This window comes from Ambystoma mexicanum, chromosome 13, assembly GCF_040938575.1.
Source record: "Ambystoma mexicanum isolate Mex_15411 chromosome 13, UKY_AmexF1_1, whole genome shotgun sequence".
NCBI lineage: Eukaryota > Metazoa > Chordata > Amphibia > Caudata > Ambystomatidae > Ambystoma > Ambystoma mexicanum.
The window spans coordinates 187,193,027-187,220,864 of NC_090938.1; positions in this window are offsets into that span (position 1 = coordinate 187,193,027).

The following is a 27,838-nucleotide window of genomic DNA, read 5'->3' on the forward strand; positions in this document are numbered from 1 at the left end:
GGAACAGATTCCATACGCTTAGGAACCATCATTTTTTATAAACAGGTTGTACCCACCTCACCCCACAACAGCACTAGAGAGTGTTCCACTGTTCCTGCACCTGATGGTGTTGATGCTTACATATAATGAGTAAAGAACCCTGCGCATTCCGTGCTTGGCCGATATAGTTAAATAATGTCTTTTTTGAAAAAGTGATCCATAACATTAGTATCCCAAAGTCCTGAGTTGGTTTGCTGATTCAGTTTATTTTCTGGTAGTAACTAGTGCAAAAAACAGCCAACACGTGTTTCGACTAGATGTCTTCCTCAAGGACAATCGTTTTTTAATTTTGAATTGTCAGAGTATGAATTGAAGCCTTCTGTTAGGAATCAGCTCCAGTATGCTTACATAGATTGGGGGTCATTACGACCCAGGCGGTAAGTACGCCAACTTTACCACCATGGTGTAAACTACGTTTACACCATGGTGGATGGCGGATTTACCGCCCCATTCCAAGGTGAGTGGGGCGGTAAATCCCCATTTCCCATTTTACCCTTCCCCATTCCCATTTTTGCCCCATAGGGCATAATGGGAGTGGGGAAGGCGCTAATTACGCCACCGTAAATCACGGTGGCGTAATTAGCACCAAGACGGTTTAGCGCCATGGATTTTAACGGCTGCTAAAAGCAGCCGTTCAAATCGGAATCAGGCGTTAAGGGTTAACGACGGCGTTAATCCTTAACGCCTGAGTTGTAATGAGGCCCATTGTGTTTGTGTGTGTTCCACAAAGCGTAGCATTGGAAAGCATAGCATAACATAATGTAATGTAACATAATAAAGCATAACACAACAAGGCAAAGTAACTCAGCATAACACAATCTCAAGGTTCCATGCATTGCCAACGCTATCCCTTAGCATGGCAGTATTGGCTGCAATGCGTTTCCATCACTGCATGTATCTCTATGCTCCCCCTGTCTTTCATCCCGTGCCGCTTAGAATGGGGGATTCCGTCTTCACCCTCGCTCTCCCTCTCTTCTCCCCAACCCCTTCCCCCATCTAGTTATCCTTTTCTTCTCAAAGGGAAGTGTCCTCGTCACCCACAGCTGCCCCAGACACAACCTCCTCTCTCACTCCAAATCCTCCACTCTCCCAAACCCCTTCCACCAGCCCCGCTCTCTTCCTGCCCCCACACATCCGTCGACCCCATCAAGTATGCTTGCTATAGTGCAGCAGGGTGAAGACACCAAATGCAATTTGTTTGCCGCAAAGGCCTGTAAGAAATTGAACAAAACCTTTTATAACCTAGTATAGTATAACACACCTTTGCATATCATAGAATATCATAATATAATTACTGTGTATTATTTATTCTAGTTGTGTAAAGTTTTATACCAAAACTATATCAAATTAAATGAATAAATAATAGAATTACTTAACAGAACATTTGATATCAGGCACGTCAAGTATCGTATCTCCAATAGACAAGTAGTGGCAAACAGCATGCAAATAACCCATGAAACAGCAAAGACGGGTCCAAGCTATTGAAAACTACCCAAAGGACATGTGACCATATTATTGCATGCTTTAGCGGGTAGACCTGCATATGGCTTGCCGCACGTCAACTACAAGGCATCCTTGTATTGCTGTTTTTGATGTGTCTTATTTTTCCTTCTATTTTGGAAACAAGGTCAACAAACTGTGTGCAGCCTGAAACCAGAGAGGGAAATGAAAACCAAGCTCGTCCAGAAACAGGGCCCTTTTGTTCGGAAGCATTGGCCGCTAAACAGAAAAGCGCCATTTGTTTAATGTTATTTGATACAGAACAGGGCTAGCTCCTAGAAGTAACTGGAACGCTGTAATCAACATACCTAACTTAGCAGCAGCATCTCAAACATGAGGTATGCACATGGGGCAGTATCGTGTTTGGGGTGCAGGAGGGACTGCAGTAGAGAAGCCAGGATGTGATACATAATGTCCTCGTAATATTTAATTTGGACAATGCCGGTCTTTACACTGTATGGTTAGTTTGCCATATTTACATTACAGCCATTTGCACCTTAAGCAGAGGGAGACAATGTGGCTTGCACAGAATCACATATGTCAAAGCTGAAATGAATACTGTTCGAAAGCCAGTACTTGGGCCCACCTTGTATGGCAAATGCGAGAAGAAAATGCGCTTAGCTTTTTTTTTTTACACACATCCATTAGCAGTCATGGGGACATAATGTTGCTAGGACCATAGAATGGACAGCCATGGCGATTCTGCTAGCAGCTGAGCCTCTTCATAATATATACCCTGTTTCAGGCCCATGGAAGAACAGATCTACACAAGATAGAAATGCTCATGCTTGAAATGATAGTTTCTATTTTTTAGGTAGCAGTTACCTTGGTGGTGTGTCATACTGGCTGGTAACAGCCTCCCAGCCTGTGTTAATGCACCTAGCAAAGACATGGCTATTACAGCCAGTACAGTCCACCTCCCAGACAATTATGCCCTGAGCACCCGTGTACAACTTCCGGAGTGCTGATGGATCTTCTTTGTACTGTAACAAAGTAGATTCAGGGCTGAAGAACAGCACTACATTTACAAATGAAACCTAGCCACAAAATGGCTTCCACCGAATGTAGGAAGGCACCACAGCCTACTTGTGCTGCTAAGCAAATAGTTGCCTTCTCGGGATGCCTTTTTAGGTAACAGCGCATGTATTTTAAGATTCCGGTAAATAACACATTGCAGTGGCCTAACCTGAAAGTGATGAAACTGCATCCATGGAGACATAACAGAGTCTTGATCACTTTCATGCAGAAAAAGCAGTTTTGAAATAGCTGCAGCTTGGAGGAGAAAGGCGATGTTTCCATCTATTGACTGACATACAGTATCCACAGGGTGTGGCACTTTTTACAACATACAGCGTAAGGACTATATGGGGAGGATTTACTCTGTGAAATGTGTAGAAACAGGAGCGCATTGAGCCTGTAACAGTGGTTTAAACCGCACACTGAACCCTGCATGAAGTCATCAGAGGGTCCCACATTGCACCAGGAAACTCTCCCACACTAGCGGGCCCTTAAGCATTCCCTATTGTCTTTCAGGCTAGTGGGAGCCCGACCCCAAGCATCCTCCAGCCTTTCACGACACTGAACTGAACGACTGGGTGAGGGCAAATGAAGGAAGCTCACTAGTGTCTGGGGCCTCATTTGGAAGAAGGATATCGATAGATGAATGCACAGACTACAGATATTCCTTGCTGAGCGCTGCAAAGTGCACCCACTCTTTAGACCATGCCACCTCCCCGCCAAGCAGAACTATCAGGAATGAAGATACAGTTTTAAAACTGTCCCTTTTCTGAACACTCTGAGCACCACTCATCTTAGCAAGGTAGTGTTGTGGGGCGATTACGTTCCCAGAGTTGTGCGATATATGTATCTCATTCAGTCATTCATGCATTCGAATGAAGCACATTATTCATTCATACATGTCCAGCCTGAAATGACTGGCTTCAACATACAGATCTGAAATGTGCAGCATGGATGGAAGTGCATGACTTATGCCAATGACCTGACAAAGCTCAACACACACGTCTCCCTTTAGCAGGGCCGATTACAAGTTTGTCGGTATGCCGCAGGTGTTACCGGTGTGATGCCGCCCTTACCGTCTCCGCATCCCGATAGCCTGGTATTACTGCGATATTATGGGTGGCCGAGTGCCGGTAACTCCCATAGGACTCCATGGGATGGGATTTCCTAAATCACCAGCACTGTTACGAACAGTGCTGATGATTCAGGCACTTGTTTGCCGGCAGGGGCCGAACGCCAGGGCAGGTCAGGCCCCCTGGGGAGATCCGTGGCCCCCACGGGCTACCTTGAAGTGTGCCAGGCCTAGAAAAAAAGCTGGAGCTGCTATAACGGAAGTTATTTCCAAACCATTTTTCCAGACCGGCACACATGTAATGAGGACCCATATCTTTGCCACATTCCTCCACATGGGTGGGTAGTATTGATTACCTGCATGATATGATATGATAAGTCAAATCCCAACCCTTTAGAAGATGCCCCATCAACAACCACCTGTGGAGAAATCGACCTTGCACGTTGAATTCCTGCTCTGCCAAAAGCACACATACCTCATTCATGTCATCTGTTGGAGCAGAAACGACATCTTCATGGTGGGGACATGACTTTGACAAGACGGTGTCGGGGGGAAATTCTGCCGGGGTCGGCCGGGCCATCCGCAGACCTCCGGGCAGGGAGGCCCCAACTCCTCCCGTATATCCCAGATGAGATAGAGTATGAGACACACACACAAGGAGCAAGGCGACTCTGCTGTTTATTTATACAAAACGGCAGGGATGGGTCAAGGAGCGTACGCGTCCGTCCTGACACACACACAATCGTGGGGCTCGCAGGCCCTTTTTACTGCATTATGACGCGCTACTTGCGTCACTTCAGAAAGTTAACAAAAAACCTATCGCCACTCTTAATTGGTTGCTCGAGTGGTAGGGTTAGTATAGTACACATATAGAGAATGATATTAGTGGACAAGGTGTAGTCAGGTGGTATATCTGGGTTGTCCCTACAATTAGATACATAAGAATTGTTACATGAAGGCTCCTGAGGATTGGCTAATGTTACTGACGTCTGAGATAAGAGCCCCATGTTCTGATTGGTGCATCCGTGAGCTCCCCAGCCTGGGACCACCGTTGTTCCCAGCTCTCGGTGTACCTGTGTTTGCAACAATGTTTCAATATGGATACGTGCAGACAATGTGAGGATTTATTCATAGGTGGAAGGCTGACCGCTCCCACTGTAGCAGGTGTCCATTGAGCCTTTCAAGTGTCTCGACCTGTGTCTCGTAGTGAGGGACCCAGACGCCTTTTCTCTCCTGGGTTTTGGCATCTCGTCAGATTCGGCTTAGTCACGTGAGGCGGGACCGTGTTTGAGGCAGAATTCTGCACAATTAATATTGCTTTTCCACTGTGTGTCTGGTTTAATTTGTAGATATGACTTTAATCGTTGGTACGCGGAGTGCGAGGTTGCAACATCGTGCCTTTGATGATTTGTTCTTGGACGTGGGTTTGCAACATTGCGACCTTGGCTGGTTGCTCCACCGGGTTCTTTCTGCAGGATCAGCAACCTGACTCTTGCTTTGTTAATGTCCATGGGAGCTCTTGTTTGAGGCCTACTCGGGCCTGGTGCTTAAGTAGTCTGTTTGGTGCATAGGTGCTTTAGATTATAGTAGCATACATTTCCATGACCAGTATCGTGTTTCCATTATACCTCTCATGGTGGTAACGGGTTTCAAGGGAAGCGTGAGCAAGCTTTATAGATGAGTTCATGATGCATCTTGCGTTTCTGCATTCTGAAAGCCTATGTAAAAATAATAAAGATGCACATCCGTGAATATGCCTGTCGCCTACGTCAGAGCACTGAGTATGTTCTTCGTGTAGATTGGTGTGGAAATGTTAAGTGTGTATACTTGTACAGATGTGCTTCCCGTTGTCTAGGTCGTCATGGCATCTCTAACGACGTGTGGTTTTTAGTCTAGCTGATCCGAGCCGCAGGTGTCGGCATGGCCAGTGCGGGCTGCTGGGCAGGCAGGTGGACACATCCGTATGTTCCTGTACCAGGGTACCTGGTCGTCTGGTAAATGGACAAACTCTTCTCGCGGCGGGTGTCTGGGCCGTGACCCTCTAGGCCAAGCGCGAGAGGTGAAGGACGGGAGCCTGTTCTTCCATTCTCCCACTTCAGTCCCCCCTCTGGTCGACCTGTCGACCACAAACATATCCTTCTCGTTATCTCCTCTTACCCTCCATATCTTAGTTATCCCTCCGAGATGTCCATAATGGTTTACATGATCTTCAAATGACCAATACATGTATTCACATGTTCCTCCAGGAGTACAGTATACCCATCTTCCTATGTAGCTCCTGGGGTTCCTTGGGTTCTCAATCTTCACTGATGGTGGGTCTAGATGATTGGTGATGATTTGGGTGCGCAACTTCTCCCTTTCTTGTATTATCACACCTGTATGCTGGCCGTCATCTGCTGGCATTAAGGGGTGCATTCCCACCATTTCCAGCAACTCGTCAGTCGTGCGTGCTTTCCGGGCCTTCCAAAATCTAATTATGATCAGGGTAGCTCCAGCCAAAATAGCACATCCCACTATTATTTTCAGTCCATCTGACAGCCAAGATGGCATCCATGACCATAATAGTGAAAACCAGCTCTTATCCTTGTTTACACCGTTACTTTCGTCCATCATTTTGGAGTGCATCTGGGCCAATTGTGAAACTGCTTCTGTCAGTGTACCATTGTCAGCATCGTTGGCAGGTATGAACGTGCAGCAAGATTGTCCTATTTTTGCACAAACTCCTCCTTCCATTGCTGTGAGAAGGTCCAATACATATCTGTTCTGGAGTGCTACCATCCTTACAGCTCGCAGCTCCTCTTTAATTGCGTTGAACCCATTTACTGTTGAATTGATGGTTATCATTAGTTCCCACCTTGTTATTTGGAGCCATTTTGCGTTTGCGTATGCCTGCAGTCCCGGATGTATTATTGAGGAGAAGAACATTGCTGCTCTGCTGAATAGTCTGTGTTCTGGCGGTATTGATGTTAGTTCCGTTTCCGACCTTCCCCACAGGTAGTTTCCTGTCAATGGCTCTCCTTGTCTTTTTCTCCTGTTTAGGACAGTATCATTGCTGTTGGTCCTGTTTCCTTGCTCCTTCTGAAGTGGTGCAGATCTCTTTCTTCTCTTATCCCCTTCATCCATTTTAGGAAATTTCGCCACATCGACATGCTTCTTAGGTACCACTAGTGATGGTACATTGACGTGTACCATTGTGCACACACCATTCCACAGGGGAGGCAGTGTATGATATGCCTTTTCCCCACAGGCCCAATAATGGTCCATTATTACTGCTGTTCCCGCTCCCCCCTCAGGCAACTCCATCACGCTTGCACAATTGGTGTTATATCCTACGTCCACCTCTCCTTTATGCTGGTAGCATACTTTAGGCGCAGTCAATGGTAGTATAGTTATCGGGTCTTCATCTTCTTCTACCCACGTGAGCATTGGTACATACTTGATCCACGTCGTCCAACATCGATGATTGTGTGTCTCGATAGTTGAGATAGTTTCTTTTGTTACCATGTTGCTGCCAATCACTCCTATCTCCCAGCTGTTGCCCAGGAACACCTTTCCTGTTATCGTCAGTAGCGGCCTCTCCCAGCATCCTTGTTTACCCGGAACTTCAGTTGCGTACCAATCACATGGTAGATACTGCAGTGTTACCTTCTTTGTTTCTCCTTTTGCAGGGCCACTTGTTATGTACCTGAATGCTTCAGCATGTAAACTGGTCTTGTGATAACTCAGATAGGTCTTGAGGAAGTTGTTTTCATATGGGTATGAGTCTCGTGTTTTCCATGTCATGTGCACTACTGTTCCTTGAAATCTTCCTTTCGTTTGGAACAGGGCCAAATATATTATGCACTGTGCTGTTTTTTCATCTATTTCTGTGGCAACAAATGTTCGTGAAGCGCTCATGGCGTATGGTATTAATGAGCAAACGTAACAGCTATCCTCAGTTGTCTGCTTGCCAATGCGGGTCATGTGTTGGTACCATATGTTGTTTGTGACGTGTGCTGAATCTTGTACATAATTATCAATACCTTTATTGTCTGAGTACGTGCTGCGTTTAACTCTATTTTGCTTGGGTGCAAAATTACGATTACCACCTGACGTAACACCTGTTGCAGCAGGGGACGGGGGTATATTAAGTTTGGGTGCAGCAATAAAATCAATAGCATAGCTGTACTGCCAGACAGAGGCAGCCAAGAACCCGGTGATCATAAAAATCCCTATTATTTTTATTACATATGCTAATTTCACCGGCATTTTGCTCTTACCTTGCTGCGGTCCTGGCAGCTTATTCTTGCGACGTTACAGTTGCCCGCCTAAAAATTCTCAAAAGTGCTCGTTATTAAATGTTAGTTTTGTTTCCTTTAAGCTCTCCCTATCAAGTAGTCATTCAGTGCCCAGGCGAAGAGCTGCTCCCACGCTACTCTAAGTGATGGGTCTCTTAGGACCGGCAAGTATGGGCGGAGGTGGGGCATGTAATATTCTATGGCCAGGAGGAAGGCTGTGTAGTATACACGTACCCTTCTCCTTTTTAAGTATGTTGGCCTCTTTATTTCGTATACAAATTGGTGTGACAATTCTTCTGGGTAGTTATCGTCTGGCAGCACCATCTACACCTGCACACTGAACTTGTTAATTAGCTTTTCTTAACAATACAATATTACGCAGTTCCTGTATGTGCGAGAGAAAAAGAGAACATTCACGTGTTTACATGTGTATTGGTGCAAGCAATGTCCTTCAATTTTAGTTACAACTGTACTTAGCAGTCAATGGGGGGTTTGCGCTCAGATGGCGGAAGTATTTCTACTCTTTGAGCGAGTGATCATGGGGTGGGCAGTATGGGGGTCACCCCCTTCTTCGTCAGTTATTGTCTCCGAGGGAACAATTGGGTCGTTGTCTGTGGTGGAACTTTCTTCCGCTGTCGGCGATGTTGTTGCTGTTCTTCCCATGGACCTGTCGTTGGCGCTGGGGCGGGTCTGCAGTTTGTAGATCTTTACGTCATGTAGGTGGTTCCAGGCACGCTTATCCTTTAGTTTTACTGCTCTTGTTGATACGTCCTCTACCAGATGGGGGCCAGTGAACCTCTTCTCGTGCCACCTTCTATTGAAATTGCGAAGTAGTACGTGGTCACCTTTGGCAAGTTTGCACGAGTTCTCCTTTCCCAATTCCGTACTTTCGTCTTTTTCTTGATTGCTGGTAGACCCGCCCCGTGTGCGCTCGAGCTGTTGAGACACAAACACGACACTAGTAATCAAATAAGACACATATTGATACATTTCATCTCCTAACACATTCGCTGAACTTTCGTTATCGGTGAATGCCCTTGACGTTGGTGTTAGGGGAAGGCGCATTTGACGTCCAGTAACCACTTCGTGAGGGGTGAGGTGGTGGTCGGACCCTGGCCTGTTTCTAAGTTCAAACAATGCTAACGGAAGGCAATACAACCAACTTTTCTTTGTTGTTTGTTGTATTTTAGCAATTGCCTCCTTCAATAGGCCATTCAGGCGTTCACATACACCATTAGCCTGTGGGTGGTATGCACATGCAAATTTGTGTTTAATGTTCAGCAGGGATGTAATATGCTGGAACATTTCATTTGCGAAATGGGGGCCGTTGTCTGATCTTAACACCTCGCACACTCCCCACCTGGGGAAGACCTCCCTTACTATAAATTTGGCTGCTCTAAACGCATCAGGGTGTGAACAGGGCCCTGCTTCAATCCACCTAGAAAATGGACATACTACTACAATCATATACCTATTGCCTTGACAGATGTTGATCATATCAACATAGTCAATGTGAAGGTGCCGAAAAGGTCCTTCTGGCCGGGGTATTGTACCTCTTATCACTTTTAGAGTATGACCGGCCGTAAACTGTTGACATGTGAGGCAATTGCTGATAAAATTTGACACATGGGAGGTTAACTCGGGACAAAACCAATCTTCTCTAATTCGTGCTGCAATTATTTCCTTGCCTGTATGGGCAGGGTGATGTAATTGGCTCAAGGCGGTATTTAACAGTGCCAACGGTATTACAACTTTCCCAGTGCCACCCTGGCGCCATAGTGCGTCGGTTGGTGACATTGTGCATCCTCTTTTCACCCATACTTCTTTTTCGGCCATTGGTGCAGCCGCTTGTAGCTCCATAATCTGTGTGGCTGGGAGATGGGTGTACCCTTCTCTTATTAACATCTCCCTCGCTATTCCCCTCCCTCTCCCTCTCTGTGAGTCTGTGGGGTTCCATATCTCACCAAAATATGCAGCATATTTCGCATGTGCGTCTGCTGCTGCATTTCCTTTTGAAACGTAGTCTTCTCCATTGGTGTGTGCGGTGCATTTTACTAGGGCTAGTTCTTGGGGGTCGTTTATTACTTCAATTAGTTCAGCCAACAAGAGGGCATGTTGTACTGGAGTGCCATCAGCTCTCCTAAACCCTCTCCTTCTCCATTTTGATAGCCCTGAGTGGACAGTGGATGTAACATATGCATTGTCGGAATATATAGTTACTCTTTTATTAAAACTTTCCTTTAATGCCAATATTAGTGCAACGAGTTCCGCCGCTTGAGCAGAGTAGTGCTGTGGTAATTGTACACACTTCATAGCCACACACACCGGCGCCTCCATCATTTTTACTACTGCTGCCCCAGTCCTTCGTATCCCATCTCCTTGATCAATAGTTGATGACCCATCAATAAACAAAAGCTCACCTCCCTCTAGTGCGTTTTCTTCAACTTTCCTAGTACATGAGTATATTTCAGTTACTTGGGTGCAGTCGTGGGCGTAATCTCCCTCTTCAATTACTTCTGCTAGGAACCTTGCAGGGTTAACCGTGCTACATCTAACAATTGCCAGTTCAGCTTTAGACAAAATAATCTCATAACCTGATGCCCTCTGTGTCGTTAATGTGGACTTAGGTTTATTCAATATCGCAAATAGTGCATGCTCCACAAATAGTGTAGTTGGACACCCCATAGTTATTGCTGATGCTTTTTCTACTGCAAAAGCAGCTGCAGCAAGACCTTGTTCACAAGAGAAGTGGCCTAACATTATAGGGTCTAAGTGACCGCTGTAAAATGCTACTGGTTTATAGCCCATGCTAGTTTTTTGGGCCAATACTGCTTTCATCACTGCTGAGTCGCAATGTGAAAATATAAAGAAGCGCCGCTCATAGTCTGGGGATGCAAGTACTGGAGCAGTTGATATCGCGTCTTTTAATTCGTCAAATGCCTCCCTCATTTCCATAGTCCATCCCAACTTTTTCTCCCCTTTATTTGCTTCCTTCAAACCCTCAAGCAGGGGTCCTATGTATGAGCTGTAATCAAATACCCATGCTCTACAGTAGTTGCACAGCCCCAGAAATTGCTGCAGTTCTCTCACAGTCTGTGGCACGGGAGTGCTTGAGATGGCCTGTGCTCTTTGTGGTGCAATCCTTCTTCCATGTTGGGATATCAGTTGACCAATGTAAAGTACCTGTTCCTGACAGTATTGTATCTTTTCCATGTCTACCTTGTACCCCTTTTCTGCCAGTATCGTCAACATTTTTAAGGAGTCCTCTCTACATTTACTTTCGTTTGTACTGCAAATTATTATGTCATCCACATACTGTAACACTGTGCTTTCCACCTCAACGTTACCCAAATCCATCTGTATTACTCTATTGAAAATTGAGGGTGATTCACAATACCCCTGTGGTAATCTGGTATGTTTCCACTTTGTATTTCGGTAAGTGAAGCTTGTCAAATCTTGTGAGTCTGGGTGTAATGGTATTGAGAAAAAAGCATTTTTAAGGTCAATCACTGTAAATCGTGATGCTTCTGCTGGAATGCCACACAATATTGTGGCCGGGTTTGCTGTTACTGGATACTCTGCTTCTACTATGTTGTTCAAGGGTCTGAGGTCCTGTATGAAGCGCCAAGACCCCCCTTTAGCCTTGCGCACCGGGTACACAGCTGTGTTACATGGTGATTCTGAGGGGACCAATATGCCATTGTTTATAAGGGCCGTTATGGTTTCATATATGCCCTCATCTGCCTCTTTTGACAATGGGTACTGTTTAACTCTTGGTAGTATGGCACCTTTTTTCAATTTTATCCTTACACCCCCTATGCTTTTTATGCATCCCACGTCATAAGGGCTAATAGTCCATAATGATTTGGGCACCTTTGACATATCCTCCTTAAAAAATGGGAGTGGGGTGCCTGCGGGTGCCTCAAGTGCCATTGCAATTTTCTGTGCTACTTGTTTGTGAGCCACTCTTAGCCATATTTCTACACTCATCATGAACACCATTTCATTTTCTTCCTTTTCTTCTGAGAACAGCTCTTCATCTGACACCTGGGTCAGCCTACATCCTTCTGCTAGTGCTATCACCGCCCTCCATGCTCTCCCTTCTTTATCTTGGGCGTGCACAGCAACATAATCAGCTGTTGCAATAATGCTCTCAATGTCCACTACAAACACCTTCCCTTCTAGTTCATTAACTGGTGTTTCTGGTCGGAATAGATAGGCTGCTGGTCTCCTCCATATTTTCCCTTCTATCCCTGGCATCCATGCAAATGCCATGTCAGTGCCATATTGGAATATCTCGCCATCTACTGGCTCCGCCCTAATCGCTGTCTGTCCACAGTATGCTTGCAAAATCTGTCGTGCTGCGAGCATGTTAATCCCTGGAGTAGAGCAAATTATGCCATCCTCTGTAAAGGAGATCGTCATGTTCAACCTGTTCATTATGTCCCTCCCCAGTATATTTACTGGTGAGGCACTATAGTACAAGAGTGGAACTGACAGATCATAATCTCCAATAGATAAGGAAACATTATCAGTAAATGGAACCAACCCTTTAGCCCCAGAAAATCCTTGGGTGTTCATGGCTTCACCTGACATCTTAAATTTACCTTCCCTTATGCAAGACCGGGTTGCCCCGGTGTCAACAAGAAATGATAATTTTTTGTCACCTATCGTTACCTCTATGCGTGGTTCCTCCGCACTATTAGGTGTTACTGACAGGATGGGACACACCAAGGCCGTCTGTGGGCTGGCCTATTGGGGGTACAATGATTGGCCATTCCCTGTGTAAGGGTTGTGTCCCAACACTGTCACCCCACCCAATTGTGTTCGTTCATTTTGGGGTGGTGGTTGTATTAACGCTACTTGTTGTTGTGGCGGTGGCAGGTACTGTGTTATTTGTTGTTGTGGCAGTGAATAGGTTTGTGGCTGTTGTGTTGTTTGTTGTTGTGGGTCACTCCCCTTTTGTGACGTCTGCTGTTGTTGTATGTCCTGCTGTTCTTGTAATGTCCTAGGTTGTGCTTGTTCATTCCATGCTGGTGTTCCTGGCCTGACCCTACATGTACGTGACATGTGTCCTAATAGTCCGCAGCTCCAACACACGGGTGGTTCCCTGTTTTGCCATGGGAAGCTCCCTGTGTTGTCCTGGTATACGGGTTGCCCTGTGGGGTAGTTATTTCTTAGTCCCCCAGCCTGTTGTTGGGTATTATATCCATATCCTCTCCCCCTCATAAACCCTCCTCTCCCTCTGTTATAACTATAATACCCAGTTCCTTGCATTGGGTACCCTCCTCCCATGTTTGGTGCGTGTAATTGCAGAGGCGGCACTTGCTGTATTACACCTTGTGGAGGCGTTATTTGTGCGGGATCTTGTGCAGCCACTACTTGCGTTGGGCTTTGGGCCATTGGTGTGGGCGTAGTTATTAGTGCCCCTTCCATTGTGTATTTAGTAAGTTTTTTCTGTACTAATTTGGCCTCTTCTGTTTTCCTATCCTCTTCCTTTTGTTTCATTTTTCCTTGCCATGTTCTGCAGTGATGTACTATAGTCAGTTGTATTTCTGGCCATGGTTTTGCTTCCATCCCCACTACTTTCTTTAGTTGTTTTTGAACTCCTTCTGGGAGCCCTTGTACTAGTATATGATAAAATATGGCTGGTGTTTTGTCCCATTGTTCTCTAGTTTCCATGCGCCACTTCTCTTGAACATCCTGGATATAATCAACAGGATCCTCATTTTCACCCATCTTACGGGAAGTAATGGCTCCTATGTCTGATGTGTCTGGGTACTGCACTCTCAGTGCCTGCCATAGCGCATGTCTGCAGTTTGCAAATGGTGCCCCATCATGCGATGTGTTCGTTATTGTTACCCCATGGAATCCCGCTCTTTTCCAAATGTCATCCGCTCTATCCCCTAATATTGATATTAACAGGCCCTTCACATCTCCTACTGCTAGTTTCTGTCCTGCGGTGTGTTTTTCCATTTCATATATCCACTTACCCGCACCTCCACTTAGTGATGGGAGCCTACATTTTATATTTTCCTTATCCGTATGTTTCCAAGGTACATACTGTGGTCTAACCCCTCCTCTCTCCAGCAGTGGCATTAAATTCAGTCTTGTGTCACCCTTTATGCTCCATAATGTTGAGTTTTCACACCCCTCCTCTTCCCCCATTTCTTTTACTACTTCAAATTCTTCCTTACTACCTCTGCTCCTACCTCCCTCTTCTTCCTTTCCCCTTTTTTCATCATTTCCTGTGTTCAATATGGGTATGTTTATTTGTCTGTCTTGCCTGCGACTAGGGAGGTCCCTAAGCCGACATGCATAAGGTGTAAGTTCATTCATGAAGGGCGCGAGCTTTATTCTGTGCAGAGAGCGCGCGGTAGTTGAACATGTAGGGCGTGACGTGGGAGGGTGCGATGGTGATGTGGGTGGCGTGGTTTCATTGGTTTGTGTTTCCCCTATTCTTTTCACTTCCTCCTTACTTCTCTCCAGCTCCTCCCATCTTCTACTCATCCAGGGCGAATCTATGTTTGTTCTAGTAAGGTATAGTTTATCTAAGCTTTCCCTTTCACTCTTCCTTCCATCCTTCTCCACTCCTCCTTCCTCCTCACTGCAAAAATCATTCATAAATGGCACCCCCCACTCTGCCTTTTTTCCTTTTATTGTTACTGTTTTTAAGTCTATTAGGTCTCTTTCTCCCTTTCCGTTGTTACCAACTGTCCCCCTTTGTGCTGATGTTGTTGCTACCTCTCTACTTTTATATACATCTCCCCATCTTTCACTCTCCCAACCCCTCTCTTCTCTTCCTCCTTCACTCCTCTCCTCCATTTCCCTACTATTTTCCTCCCTTTTCCTTTTCAACTCCTCCATTACTTCGTTGCTCATCTGTTCCAATATCCTTTCATCCTCTTTCTTCCTTTCCCATTTCACCCTTTCTCTTTCTACTATACTCTCTATTACCTTCCCCTCTTCATATTTCTTAGTTGCCTCTGATATTATCCTCCTCCTCCATATTTCCATTTCTTTTTCCTTTTCTTCTTCTTCCTTCTTCTTCTCTCTCAGCACTACTCTTGATACCCTATCTGCTGCTCCTTTTACCCTTTCAGCTTCTCTCTTTTGTTCCTCACTTCGTTCCCTTAATTTTTCCAATTCGTCCTTACCTTCTTTCCTTTTCCTCACTCTCTCTCTTTCCTCCCGCTCAAGTTGTTTGATCAGTTCATTCTGCTCATCCCTTAGTTCTGCTAATCTTTCCTCCAAAATCTCTTCCTTCTGCCGTAGTAGCTCCTCTCCCCTCATTTCACTCTCTCTGGCACTATCCTCGTTTGTTCTCCTTACCGCCTCCCTTTCTTCTCCAGTTAGTGAGCCTCATAATTTCAACAATATCTGTGCAGCTATCCACTCATCGTTTCCTATCTCTACAGTCTGCTCTTCTCTAATCCTCCTGTCCCCCATTGGTATCTTCCCATGAGCCACATATGGTGGAGGGCTGTATGCCGGGTTTGAGTATCCTTCAGCCGCCCTTAACTGTCCTGCTATTTCTCCTAATTCTCTTAAAGGGTACAACCCTCCTCCCTCTGTTTTCACTCCCGGTGTTATGGGTATCCCATTGCTCGGTTCCTTTTTTATGTCGTCTGATTTATCAATCTTTTCTCCTCCCTGTCTTTCGTTCCCCGTATTCTTTGTGCTTTCGCACTCCTTTTCCCCACCCGTTCCTTCTTTCTTAATCTCCTTTTCTTCCGGTGTTTCCCCCATAGTGAACATTCCATTTGGTCCTGGTCGAGACCCCTGGAACATCCTCCATAAGTTAAACACCTCCACATGGTTTGCCAACTTCTTCCCCTTGTATGTATTGTGCAGATGGTTCAGTAGTGAATGTTGGGCATATGGATCGAAACTACCATTAGGCGGCCATGGTGTTAACATTTTGTTATCTGTACCCTGGGTCCACTCTATGCTGTACTTAATTAACTTCTCCCTATGTGGTGGCAGTGTGGTGCATATGTGCTGTAGTGGGGTAGTGAGGGTGTTCCCCCATCCTCCCGACCCTCTCCCGTATGACATAAATTCACTCCCCTTGTTACCCTTCCCCTTACTAGCAGTTTACGATATACAACCTTGTATTGCTTACCTCGCCCCGCAAGTGTGGGGACTTTCGACAATCCTTTTGACAAATTATGCAATAATAATAAATATGATGTTATATTATATTCCTTCCCCTACGGCCCCCTGCGGCCGAAGCGCACGCAGCCCCCTGCTGCTGCGTACCCCTTACGATGATCTTATACAGTCGTCCTGTTTCTCCGTTCTCCTCCCCCGTTTACACTTGCCGTGGCCGGCGTTCTCCGTGCGCAGCCACGCCCCTTTCCCCTTTTTTCGATCCACTGGTTTATAGTTTATCTCCGTACCAGCTCCTTTATCATGCTTCTCTTCCCCACCACTCTCAAACCCAAAATTCCTTGTGCTCGCGATATCCTATTAAATCCCTACTGGTGACGTCACCGATTTCTTCGAGCTACTGGTATATTCTTGTTATGTTTTTTAAGTTCAAAATACACATGCAATCTACCCCGCTAACCCTACAGCTGTCTTCCTGTCTCTCCTGGAACAAGGTAATCTCATCAATAATATAACCGGACTGCGCACGCTGCGTCGCCTCGCGTGTGATACGCCCCTTAACAGGAGGGCTTAACCAGCCAATTATCTTCCGTTTTGGGCAACTATGTAACTAGCTACCGCCCACAGGGAAACGTCATCTACCTATCGAGTTTCTTGCTCGAACAATAGGGAACCTCATCTACTCATTGATCAATAAATGTCAAGTCGTAGGAAACCACACACACCCACCCTCACACTTAGTCGCAATTTAGACCATCAGTGTCTTACGAGCGGCTGCACGTGATGTTTTCGTGCCCCGCCCCCCTCTTTCGCGTAACGTTAGCCGACTGTTCTCGCACTCGTTTTGCTACCATTCATTCCATTAGCAACACTCAGTTAAACCTTCGCTGCACATCTCTACAATACCTCCCCCCTCCGTTATTTACTTCCTCTCCCTCCCTCACAATTTCGCATTGCTTGTTGTGCGTGTCATGCTCACCAAGTTCTCTCGATGCAGGGCCGCTCGACTGCGTGCACCCTCCAAGCGGCTCGCCACCTCCCCTCGTCTGGACCACGTCTGGACACTCGCCGACCGCGGGCGGGATACTTCTCAACCGGCTCCCGAGGGCCAATATCCGGATTGCGCTGTCCGGTCTTCTCGCGGCTCCGCGATGGTCCTGTAGTCCTCAGAAGGGGGCAATGGCAGAGGGGGCCGCGCCGCCGGGCCTCCTCGCAACGGGAGTGCCTGGAAAAACTAAAAATAAAAGTTGATCTTAAACAGATCTCAGCAGTGCCTCCAACTTGTCGGGGGGAAATTCTGCCGGGGTCGGCCGGGCCGTCCGCAGACCTCCGGGCAGGGAGGCCCCAACTCCTCCCGTATATCCCAGATGAGATAGAGTATGAGACACACACACAAGGAGCAAGGCGACTCTGCTGTTTATTTATACAAAACGGCAGGGATGGGTCAAGGAGCGTACGCGTCCGTCCTGACACACACACAATCGTGGGGCTCGCAGGCCCTTTTTACTGCATTATGACGCGCTACTTGCGTCACTTCAGAAAGTTAACAAAAAACCTATCGCCACTCTTAATTGGTTGCTCGAGTGGTAGGGTTAGTATAGTACACATATAGAGAATGATATTAGTGGACAAGGTGTAGTCAGGTGGTATATCTGGGTTGTCCCTACAATTAGATACATAAGAATTGTTACATGAAGGCTCCTGAGGATTGGCTAATGTTACTGACGTCTGAGATAAGAGCCCCATGTTCTGATTGGTGCATCCGTGAGCTCCCCAGCCTGGGACCACCGTTGTTCCCAGCTCTCGGTGTACCTGTGTTTGCAACAATGTTTCAATATGGATACGTGCAGACAATGTGAGGATTTATTCATAGGTGGAAGGCTGACCGCTCCCACTGTAGCAGGTGTCCATTGAGCCTTTCAAGTGTCTCGGCCTGTGTCTCGTAGTGAGGGACCCAGACGCCTTTTCTCTCCTGGGTTTTGGCATCTCGTCAGATTCGGCTTAGTCACGTGAGGCGGGACCGTGTTTGAGGCAGAATTCTGCACAATTAATATTGCTTTTCCACTGTGTGTCTGGTTTAATTTGTAGATATGACTTTAATCGTTGGTACGCGGAGTGCGAGGTTGCAACATCGTGCCTTTGATGATTTGTTCTTGGACGTGGGTTTGCAACATTGCGACCTTGGCTGGTTGCTCCACCGGGTTCTTTCTGCAGGATCAGCAACCTGACTCTTGCTTTGTTAATGTCCATGGGAGCTCTTGTTTGAGGCCTACTCGGGCCTGGTGCTTAAGTAGTCTGTTTGGTGCATAGGTGCTTTAGATTATAGTAGCATACATTTCCATGACCAGTATCGTGTTTCCATTATACCTCTCATGGTGGTAACGGGTTTCAAGGGAAGCGTGAGCAAGCGTTATAGATGAGTTCATGATGCATCTTGCGTTTCTGCATTCTGAAAGCCTATGTAAAAATAATAAAGATGCACGTCCGTGAATATGCCTGTCGCCTACGTCAGAGCACTGAGTATGTTCTTCGTGTAGATTGGTGTGGAAATGTTAAGTGTGTATACTTGTACAGATGTGCTTCCCGTTGTCTAGGTCGTCATGGCATCTCTAACGACGTGTGGTTTTTAGTCTAGCTGATCCGAGCCGCAGGTGTCGGCATGGCCAGTGCGGGCTGCTGGGCAGGCAGGTGGACACATCCGTATGTTCCTGTACCAGGGTACCTGGTCGTCTGGTAAATGGACAAACTCTTCTCGCGGCGGGTGTCTGGGCCGTGACCCTCTAGGCCAAGCGCGAGAGGTGAAGGACGGGAGCCTGTTCTTCCATTCTCCCACTTCAACGGTGTGCTCAAAGCACACCATATCGTGCCCCACAGCTCCTGCGTGGAGCACATGGATAGTCCTGCAGAGGGAAATGTGGCAGTTTCACTGCAGTCTATTTATCAATCCTGTGCATCATAGACAGACATCTCACAATGTCCACCCACAGCACCAAAGCTGTTGTCTTCATGATCTATCTACAGCAAAACCAGAAATTAATGGCTGGGAAGTTTTCAAGAAATCATAACCACGGGCACAGCTCTTGCCAACTCTGCCAAGACTTTACAGAAGGGGAAAGACCCCTTAGGCAAATCAGGATTGGTTCCACCCCAAAAGGGGTAGTCCTGCTGCCCGTACTGCTGGGTCACATCCCTTCTGCATGAGACCACGAGCTTGGGTCTCTAGGTCCAGCAGGCTCTAGACCCACGTCTGGGCATACCGGTCCCACTCGGGGTTACTATCTGTCCACCTTCTCTGGCCTCCAGGCCAATCTAACCTGCAGACTATCCCGCTCACACTGAGCCTTTATTAGCTGTCTCGTGGATATGTTATTGATACTCGCAGCCACTCCAAGTAGGTCATGAATCTCTCCATCCTCTTCTTCTGATGGACCATCCCAACAGCCTTAGAATTCAATGCGATCTACTTCTCATGTTATGTTATAAGAGATTATTTTTTCACCCCTGTGAGGCTACGGCAATATTTATATGGACTTCCAGTGCATGGGAAAGCAGACGCTTTTCGCAAGCTAATGCAAGGCCATTTGTGTTTGCTGACAGGAAGTGGGTTGGGACTGTCTGCGTTCTGTGTGTCTGAGTGGTATTCATGAGTTGTGTCACCAGTGGTCTTTATTGGACCACTACTGGGGTGTGTCTGTGGGCCAGATCTGCAATTTTCTAGTGGGAGTTTCAGCTCTTACCTGGCTTTTTGGATAAGAGGAGTAGCCCAGTACTGATTCCATAAAGATCCTTTAAGAAACAGAAGGAGTCAAGAATCCTGTCCAGCTGCAAGACTTGTGAGGAGACCGCGGACCCGTTGGGAGAAGGCCTAGTGACCAACTTCTGCTGCTGTCCTGGAAGAGCCCTGTCGTGTAGGTGATCTTCAGCAGACCTGCGAAGGAGCTGTAACACTTGGAATGGAGGGAACATCCATTCTCGACATCAGCTCAGAGTCCTATGAAGAAGAGCCTGCAGAAGTGCCCCTGGTTTACCCAATGGCTGACCAGCTCAGAGTTTGGGCTACCGTTCTGCAGGCTTTGCCGTTCAGAGATGAGGCCTGGAACTTGGAAGATCTTCATTGTGTTCTATACGACTCACTTCTGTGAAATGTTATGGTCCTGGTATCAAGGGGACCTAAGATAGGAGGCAAAGACTGACCACGGCAAGTGAGTCCTCTTGCATTGCTGTACATTGGTGGCCCTCATCCCACACTGCTTCCTGTGTCCAGTCCAGTGATGAGAGGGAGCCTGCATCAAGTTCGGCTGCATTCTACAACCTGAAGAAGTTGCTACAGCATTTGTCACCGACCAGAGAAGTGCTCAAACCTGCAGTCCCTGGGCATCAAGGGATGTAGCATATGGTGGGAAATCGACCTATGACCCTCTTCAGAAGACTTTCGAGATCCTATGAATAATTGGAGTACCGGGGGTGAGCTGTAATGATAGTTACCTGAACCCATAGCTGCCCTCAAAGTTTTATATTAGATTGGCTTTGTCATTGCTTGCTTGTGCAAGCACTCTGAATGTTGGGAAACCTCCTGTTAGCTTGAATAATGTGTCCTCCACGGTGTCCAGTCAACTCGTCGAAAAAAAACTGGTCGACTGCAATTTGGTCGACGCAATTTGGTCGAAAACCAAATGGTCGAATTTTTTTTTTTATTTATATATTTATTTTTCGGGTTTTCGTTTTGTTAAAAAAGGGGTTTTTAGAGAAAAAAAGGGGGTTGGGGGGGGACCCCCCTCCCAAAAAAAAAAAAGGGTTAAACTAAAAAAAAAAAAAAATTCGACCATTTGGTTTTCGACCAAATTGCGTCGACCATTTGTCTGGTCGACCAATTTTTTTCGACGAAATGTCTGGCAACCGTCCTCCACCACTTGGAACTGTTCACTGGACCCCAGAGTCCCTACCTTCATTTTTTCGAGCCTCACAAAACTGTATGGAACTTTGGTGAACATTTGGAGGCCCCAGACATCTATAGGGATGGTCCCGTGAAGCTAGTATTATATTTCTGGGGACCTGTAGTGCTTATACTAATAAACACCTTCCCTTTCAGGAGTTTTATAGGTATTTTGGCCAATAAGTATTTATATAACTGATTGTCTAAGTGTGTTCCCTTACTTTTCACTGTGTGTGATCATTGTGGACCCCCTTACATGCCCACCACCTCTTGAGACTTAGCCTAGACCACTCGTCCACCTACCTTGAACTGGTTTGGTTATGCTCCCAGAGTTGTCCCTGTCACAATACTAGGTTGTCCTTCTATACATCTGTCCAACAGGCCAGAGTATAGACAATCAGTCCTAAAAAGGGAAGATTATGGAGATGTGGCATTAACACATTACTCTTTTCAGGAATCCTACTTCATTAATGCCCCTCTGTTGGGTCATCTTTGCTTTAAAAAATCCTAAATACATGTTCTGTTTCATGCTCCAGTAATTTCTTGGCTTCCACATAACGGACATCAAACCTGAAACAGAAATGCCTTGGTCATCTTGTGGGAGAACACCCTAATTATTACATTTAATGTTGTTACTCCTGCAGGTGGCAACGGCATCAACACAGTCCTTGTACACATGTGAAACATGTTGCAGAGGCCAATTGGTCCTTACAATTGACCCTACCTAAAACCTCTTCAACAGGAGCCACATGTCAAATTAGGCCCTTTTTTTCTATAACCCCATTAACCAGCTTAGAAGTGGTGCATAGTTCACCACACTATATCGTATTGATGCTTCGTAGGGTCATCAGACGCCCATCTCACTCTTACTCCTATAATACCCAAATTAACCAAACAGTCAAACCACAAGAAGACTTCTTTGCAGGGGTGCCCTAAACACTTTATGGAACAGATGGAAATTAGTGGATTCAAGCTGAACGGCATCAGCATAGAGGCTATGTTTTTCATGGCCAATCGCATGTTCACCAGACCCCGCCTCTGATATAAAGCTAATCCATTTAAGATTGAGGTAACTCAACCAAATCCAACTACACATTGAACCAAACCTTCAAGCTTCGGTCAACACCTAGGTCCGCACACCTCCACATGCTACCTAACCTGAGACTGGGTGAAATGCCCCCATCATTTACTCCCCTGGTTGCATGTAGATCCCTTGCTGCCAAATTGCCTGCCCTGCCGTTGTTAGTTCTACGCTTTCTTGTATTGATCCTTTGCAATCTACTTCCCTCGCTGTGTACTTCCCCCTATGACATGAAAGCACACTGTTGCTTTCCAAAGCTAGGTCCTTACTCAATAAATACCCTAGTAATAATAATAACAAACATACTAATCAAAGGGCACTATGGCACATCAAAGCTTGACTATAAAACTCCATTGATTCAGGCTTTCAGCGATAACAACTCAATTGCCTACACACATTGCCTAGTGCTCATGGGTGAATCACTGCAGACCTATGAAAAAAGGACCCTTGCTCATGTCAAAAATCCTTCATTGTCTCCTGGGGAGGGCACGACCTAAATAGCTATGAGCTTGTTTTAGAAATACATGGTTAGGACCATTTCTTTCTATTAACATCTATTGAGACACCGAGCCCTGTGCCCTGACAATTGACTGATCTCCAATTTCCTCACCTCGACATTTGTGATTCATGGTATTCAATTATGCCCCAAATTCTGGTTCCAGCCACATTAACACTTGATATCAGAGCTTTGCCACAGTTAACTTCCTCAAAAAGACACTAAAACACTTCCTCTTTGGCCGAGTTCTACTCCTAGCTCAAATTAAAATGAATTAGTATTACATGTGAAATTATTGACTTTAGCATGATTGTTATCCATTATATATGTATGTTACGTTTTGGTTGTTATATTATGTAGATTTATGTTAAGTTACAAAGTATTTATACTGTGTTAATTCACCACTGTTCGATTCTCAAAGCGCCTAGGCTTGTCCGGAAATGTTGTGTATTGTGTCCCAGCCAGAAGTTTCCAGATCGCAGTCTGCAAAGAATGGGAAAAGGGACGGTGCAGTAGAGGGGAAGAAAAGAGGAAACAAAAGTACGAAAAGGAAGAGATAAACTAGAATGTACAAAGAGTTTGTAATGTATGTGACAGCTTGAGTGTGGGATGATCCAATACTCTTGGACTATAAAACAGTTTTACCGAAATGTGTACAATGGAGAAATGACTGTATATACGAGGTAACATAACTAAGGGCAGTGTGTAATTAAGGGTTAGTGTAATTGTAGTGTATAGTTGGTTGAAGTATTTGAGATGTAAGTGATCCCTTGAAGTATTGTGATGATTTTTAGAATGGTAATTCCAGAACAAATGTTTTAGTGGGCCGATGTGAGTTGGGAGATGAAAACATGCTTGATACATGCCCATTTTACAAAAAATCCCTCATCAGCTCACATCTGAAACAGAAAGCTTTTAAATATGAGTTACAGTACTAGTCATCTCTGTCACAAATGATCATGTGCCTGCAATTGGAAGTGTACTCTGACATACCGCTGAAGAACTGTTAGCAATTTTGACTTGCAACATAATGTACCTTTTTACAGGACATTTTAATAAAACATGCAGGAAATGTAAATTACTGTTGAACACATATTTTCAGAGTCTAGCTGTCCCCTAGTTTGCACTATACAAAACGCAATGCATATATACATACATGACAACATACCTACACATATGCATATGCGCTGAAGTATAACATTACAGGACAAGAAATCGCTGGAAAAAAAATGGTAATTTGATTGTAATCGTTAATATCAGTGTTCAGTATCAGGGTGTGGTATTGGTGGACTACCTTTCCGTGGTGATGTGGCTGTGGATTGGGGCATATGAAGGCCCCTATCCCGTATACATTGGCTGTTTCTGGAAGTTCTCTCTTTGCCAGCTCTTTGCGTCTTCTTCAAACACATGCACAGGAGCCCTGCTGTTTACGTCACTGTGTGGGGGAGAATAGAAGCAGACTGCTGCCCATGTTGCACAGAGGAGCCCAAGTTACTCAGGGTGCCCCAGATCATCCTGAGGGCTGTGAACTTATTCTGTGTTGTGAGAATATAAGTGGCTCCTTGATGCACTTTGCAGGTGTGGCTGTTATCTTACACTATGTCATTCAGTGGTGTCTAACTCACACTCTTTGCAATTTTATTTTAGGAAAATGTATGACTCATTCTCCTTCTTCTTTGTTGTGTGAAATTTCGGTAGCACTTAACCGTCATTGTCAGGGCATTGTGGCAAAAAATTCCATATAACTGCATGATAAATAGTACATTTGCTTGCAGAAGAGAAACAATATGGAATAATAAACAATAACACACACACACACACATACCCACACACGATGGAGCCGCTCATTGCACACCCTGGCACATGTGATTGATTGCCACTGTCACCTCTAGTTTCCAGTGCTATGCGGATGACACACTACTATCTTTCAGGCTACCCTCAGCCATCTCCTCCTCACTCATATCCGACTGTCCGCTATTCAGTCATTGTGTGCTGCAAACAACCTCTGCCTCGATGCCACTAAGACTGAGATCGTTTGCATTGGGACCCCCGCTCCCAATTTCCCACTGTCACTCTGGCTGGCCCCCCTAGGCCCTGCGCCCACTCCCACCTGCGAGGCAAGAAACCTTGGGGTCTTCTTTGACTCCACTCTCTCCTTCTCCTCTCACATTTCTGACATCTCTAAAAAGTCTAACTTTCAGCTACACCTCCTCTAAGGTACTCTACTTTTTCTCAATTTCCCCCAGCGGCTTACTGTCTCCAGAGCCCTGGTTCTGGCTAGGTTGGACTACTGCAACAGCCTCTTCCTTAACCTCCCTTCTTCTGCCGTGTGCCCTCTGTAACTCATCCAGAACAGAATCGCAAGACTTATCCTTGGCCTCAATCCCAGGGACCACATCTCTCCCGTGCTGAAATCCCTTCAGTGGCTCCCCGTGGGTGCAAGGATCAAATTCAAGACCCTCTGCATTGTTCACAATGCTTACTGGGGCCTGGGACCCACCTACCTGCAACGCTGCCTACCTAAATACTGTCCCTCATGAGCCCTCCTCTCATCTACCTCCAACCATCTGTTAGTAAGCCGGTTCCCCAATTTGGAGGGAGATCCTTATCCTCAGCAGGTGCCTCCCTCTGGAATAGACTCCGTGACGCCCTCCGTCTTGACCCAAATGGCCTTAAATTCCGGAAGACTCCTCAACACCTTCCTCTTCTCTTCTTCCTTTTCTCTCCTTCTACCCTGATGGCCTAGTTCGCTGTTCGTTTCTCTGTTCTGGTCTTTCCTGGTCTCTTTCCTACTCCTTACAGCTTGCTAACTGGCCGCCTGCTGTACCTCACAGTCTCACAGGTCCTGGCACTCCCGCCAATCCTCTTTTGCACTTACTTCAGGGCCGTACACCTCACTCACACTGCACTTTAGTTATGACCATGAGGATGGCTCTCTCTGCACTACCCGAGTCTCAACCTGGTGCACTTAACTCTCCCTCCCTGTGACCTTGTGTGCACTTGCACCATCTTGCACGCATCACGCCTGAAGATCATTTGTCTTTTCCCCCTTGTCGACCCCCCTTAATTGCACTAGAAAAACCGCAGAATCGCTGTCAGGCCTATTTGCTGTATCCAAACTGTTAAATGTATTTTCACACACTGAATTCTGCCTATTATCGTCTCAGAAATTCAAGGACTCTGAGCAACTGTTGTTTTTCCCCTTTGTTCCCATCCTCCTTGAGCGCATTAAAACACGTGCTTGTGTATAGGCGCTATACAAATAAAAAATATCATACCATACCATACAGTAACCCTACAGCAATATACCACTAAGAAAGGCAAATTGTGCAGGGCACAACAACAAAACAGAATGCAACATATACCCAACACACAATGACACAGATAAGCTAATTTCAGGAATATTCAAAGATGCCACAAGGAGAGCAAAATGGCTGAGCATCATGACATTGTCCAACAAAAATGGAGACACCGCCAAGGGTTCAGCTTTTCAAGAAGAATGATTCCTTTTGTTGAGATTTTTATTTTACTACCGAAAATGTCACCCTATCCAGCAAAATACTAGCCAGTTGGCAACACTAGAGGCAGGACACAAAGATGATATGAAAAGGTAAGCCCCCACAAGACTCGACCACGGGATGGCACACAAGCATTGTCAATACCGAAGAGGGCATAACTGTACAGGAAGATAGATTTATTTTATTTGTATTTCTTTTCATTTTTGACAACGCCCAGACAGCGTTAGTACATCATAATATTGCAAAAGACAGGTACAGAATAGTCATAACAGGAGAAATGCACAGCATGGTCTGATTGTTACTGGTATTTGTCGAACAGCCAGGTCTTGGTACGTTTTTAAAGGTAGGGAATAATTGATCATTACAAATGTGCGCTGGCAGAGCATTACGGAGCATTACGGAGAATGGGCGCCATTACAAAGAAGCTAACTCCACCTGTCCTATTTCTCTTGAAGCGAGGGAACATAGAAATTCTTGACTTTGATCTGAGAGTGTGCACAGGTGAGAACTGGCTGATGCAGGTATTGAGCTATTCGGGGGCCAACTTGTGGACACATTGATGCGTAATGGAAAGTGTTTTAAATTCTACGCAGGTTTTGACGGGGAGCCAGTGGGCTTCTCGTCTGGTCCCAAAAATGTGGTCAGATCATTTGAGGCCAAAGGACGCACACAGTGCTTTGTTTTGTAGTAGCTGCAGTTTGCACATGCTGCCACTGGATGTGCCCATGAGAAGGAGGTTACACTAATCGAGTTTGGAGAGCATAAGGGATCGAGCGAGAGTGATACAGTTGCTAGGAGATAGGAGCAGCCTACTCAGGAAAAAAAATCTAGCAGTGTAGGCAGTGGAAGAAGCAAGAGCATTAATTTGTCTAGACATAGTAAGGTCCGCTTGTAGGTAAACCCCTGAGGTTTTTGCTTGCTTTCTTGTGCCGTTGATGCAGAAAGGTGAAAAAGTAGAGTCAAGGTGTGTGATCCGGTGTGGGGAACCGATGACGAAGAGCAAATTATTTCATCATTCAGCCATAGGTTGTGAGTGGCTATCTAGTTTTGGATAGTGCTATAAGTAGCATTCATTTTAATGGTTTCATTGTTATGATCGCCAGAGAATGGGATGAGAATCTGGGTGTCATCCACAAAGTTAGTGTAGATGATACTTCTAGAGTGAAGGAGGTCAAGGAGGGGTTTAGTGCAGGTATTATAGAGGGTGGGCGAGAGACAATATCCTTGTGGAACACCAAGTGAGGCTGTGATAGCATCTGCAGCTGATTTCCCTATGAACACCCGCATGGTGTGACCACTGAGGAAGGACTTGATCCATGACATATCTTCCGCTGAGAAATGGAAGTGCTGGTAGAGGTATTGGCAAAGGATGTTGTGAACAACCAAATCACAGGCCGCCGAAAGATCAAGTCGGAGAAGGATCGCTAGGTTGCCAGAGTCCCCGACGGAATCCATTGGAATTTTGAAATCTAGTAAAACGCTTTCCGTACTGTGCTTAGGGTGGAAACCAGATTGTCTTTTACCAAGCAGGAGGTTGGTTTCAAGGAATTGCTGGACTTGAGTGTAGGCTAAGCGGTCCAGGATTTTTAGTAAGAAGGGGATAGTCATGATGGGGCAGTAGTTGATCGGGTTGGAGTGGTTCAGTACATTTTTTTTTTTAGTAGGGGCGTGACCCAGGCAAATTTGATTGTGATATGATATGGCATTTGTAACGTGCCTATATGCAAGTGTTTCAAGGCGCGATGAGGCAAGGAATGGGGAACAGAGGGAGAACAGCGACAAAGATCTTACTA